This window comes from Microtus ochrogaster, chromosome 24 (genome assembly GCF_000317375.1).
Source record: "Microtus ochrogaster isolate Prairie Vole_2 chromosome 24, MicOch1.0, whole genome shotgun sequence".
NCBI classification, from domain to species: Eukaryota; Metazoa; Chordata; class Mammalia; order Rodentia; family Cricetidae; genus Microtus; species Microtus ochrogaster.
The window spans coordinates 2,223,622-2,226,863 of record NC_022024.1 but is presented as its reverse complement, the minus strand read 5'-3'; positions in this window follow the sequence as shown (position 1 = coordinate 2,226,863).

Here is a 3,242-nt window from a genome sequence, read left to right as displayed (position 1 = left end):
ACTCTACTGACCTCCAGCCCATACACACATCAACAGACACCTCTACTGACCTCCAGCCCATACACACATCAACAGACAACTCTACTGACCTCCAGTCCACACATGTGTACACACACACACACACACATACACACACACACACACACACGTCAGAAGACAACTCTACTGATCTCCAGCCCACACACGCAGACACACAGCAACAGACAATTCTACTGACCTCCAGCCCACACATCAGACACACACATCAGACACACACATCAGACACACACACACACACATACACACACACACACACACACACACACACACACACACACACACACACACCGGTAAATAGTGGTAAAAAGAAGACACAACTAAAAAGAAGTACCAGAAAAACTGAGGCTTAAAAATGAGCTACTGTGTATCAGAGACTGATCACATGCTGAAGTTTATTGATATATCATTTCAATAATAATAATAATAATAATAATAATAATAATAATAATTACTGAGCTTCAGCTGCGGACAGCAATTTTATTTTTACGTGGAATGCAGTTTGGCTATTTCATTTCTAAGAGTAAAGACTAGGGTAAAGAAGTGTTCAGATGTCTTCAGGGCAGTGCTGGCTAGTAAGGAATGAAGCTTCCTTTCTTCTTGCCTGTACTATTTGAAGGAGCACGGATGAGCAATCTGTGTGTGAACTCAGTGAACAGTGATGCTCACTGTGACAGACATGAACTTACAGATAAAAGATACACAGATTTTAAAATACACAAGCGGAAAGTAAAAATAACATCTACTACGAAGAAACAAAGGCTAGAAAGGTTTTCTGCAGCACAGGGAAAAATACTAAGAAGGAGAAAGGCATTTTGGGGAAAAGCAGTTATAGGCACAAAGTCACTAAAAAGGAGTGTAAGCCAATAATGAACACTCTCAGAAGCCCATTGGCAGTGATGGCAGGAGACTCTGCAAGGATAACAGGCCCACTCTCCAGACATAAAATCCCACCTTGCTCCTCACTGCCTACAGTCATCCTAAGACGCTTTCAAGACAAAAGAGAAAATCTGATCAAACTTGGTAGGAAGATGAAAAGTTTAAGTAGCAACAGGAGAAGAAAAGAGGAAGGAAAGAGAAGAAAGCAGAAAAGCTGACAGTAAAGGCAGCAGGAGGGGAGGGTGCAGGGGGTGCCAGGAGAGACGCCATCAAGAGCTGTCTTGAGAAAATAGGCCAAATAAGGAGAGCAATGGATCACAGGTGGCCGGACTTCCAGATATTAAGGCAAAGCTCCCCATTATCTGGCCTCCCTTCCTTTCTAGCAAGACTCTGTCCTACAGGGAAGGGGCACTGCCATCAGACCACAGGATTTCTCCTCACAGGTGAGCAGAGATGGTCCTGGGAGTCTCTCATCTTTTAGAATGGGAGGTGTAGGAGGGGAAGGATGCAGAAGGGAGAGACGCGGAGGTGAAGGTGTGGGAGGCTAGGGCTCCCAGAAAAAGCATTCAGAAGGGAAACATGTTCAGTGCTGCTGTGATGCTGAAAGCCCTTGAAAACACTGGCATGAAAAGTTTAGATATAGCAGGAAAGGGATTTGCTAAGCAGACGAATTTGTGTCATAAGATACATCGGCATCCGATAAGATCCATTATGGCACTTCCTGGAAGAGGAAGTCTACAAGCTGAATACGCATCAGCTCTTGATTTGGCATGCAGCTACTTCATGGCACGTGCATGTGTGGTGTGCGTGTGTGTAAACACAAATGGCTTGCAGTTGCTGGGCTATGCAGGCTGACGACTACTCATAGGGGACTCTCAGGTTCAGCTGCAAAGCAGCGAGAAGATTCATGTTGGAAGAGCTGGCAGAGACACGTGTGTATTCGGGTGTCTTAAATGCAGCATGGGTCTAGACAAGGAGTTCCCTCTGGCACAAGAATGTTCCTGTGTCGGAACCGTATACTGCACGAGGTGCTGTTCGTATTTCATGGTGGCTTTTTTCCTTCTAGCTTCTACCAATGACCTGTTTCACGTCCAGTGAGTCCAAAGGTACTTTCTCTTTCCTGTATCCCTCGCCTCATGAAACCATCTCCTTTCTCCTAACCTCTCTAGCTTCTCTGCATAACCATTATCTTCTTCTTCCTCTTTCCTCAATCCAATATTTGAGCATTTTTTAAAAATAAAGTTAGCAATTTTATCACATATCTTTGTTTATCTTAGACTTACTCCCTTCTTTTTTATGCCTATTCTTTCCACAGATGTATTTAAGAGGGAGGGAGGGTTTATGGAGAGAAGAAGGGAGAGAGAGAGAAAGAGAGAGAGAGAGAGAATGAGCATGTGTCCGTGTTTCTGCAGACGCATGTATGTGTGGCGGGTTATCTTCTATTGCTCTCCATAAACTCACAACTCACCTTTTGGAGACAGGGTCTCTCCCTAAACTAGAGTTTGCTGCTTTGGCTGGACTGGGTGGCTTTTGAGCTCTAGGATTCAGGGGTCAGCATGTCTCTGCCCCTCGCCACCCACCTTACACGACCCCAGCCCCCGAGCTTCAGGCTCGTACCGCCACACTAAGGTATTTCTTTTTGAAACCTGAGTGGTGGAGATCTTGACTCGGGTCCTAATGCATATGGAGCGACCACTTCAAACTGAGCCATCTCCCTGGCCTCTCTTTCCATAAACATTAGACCACTCACCATGTAACATGCCATGATGGCTCTTCCAGAGCCCGCAAGAAACAGTGTGCACTGATTTTATGGTCTTGGTGGAGAGAAGTCAATTACCAGACCGGTGACTAGCTCAGAGAAAGGGCACTAGAGAAGACTAGCAAAGTGCAGAGATGGCCATACCAATGGGCACTAACCAGATAAAAGAAGTCAAGGCAGACTTAAAGTAGCATGAAAGCAAGGGGGAGGGGTGGCAGAGATTCATTGCTGATGTCTAATTCACTGCTGGAAGGCGTCAAGGCTGAGCACACAGAAGAGACCGAGGACTGGGAAGAAGAGAGAGTGGCTGAAAGGGAGCAGCGCAGAGAGCTCGTCAGGTTCGTGAGGAAGCCTGGGAAGTCTGGGTAGCGCTTCTGCCCTTCCCATGAGAGCAGTGTGAAACCACTGAACGACTGGCTCAGCAGGAAAGGGAGCTGAAGGCCACCCTGTGCTTCAACGAAGATCATTTCTGTGACCTGATGAGGCTGGAGCAAGCAAGAGACTGGCTAGGAAGCCAGAGTGAATCAGCGAAAGATAGAGGAGGGAGGTTCCCTGCGTGTTCCAGCAG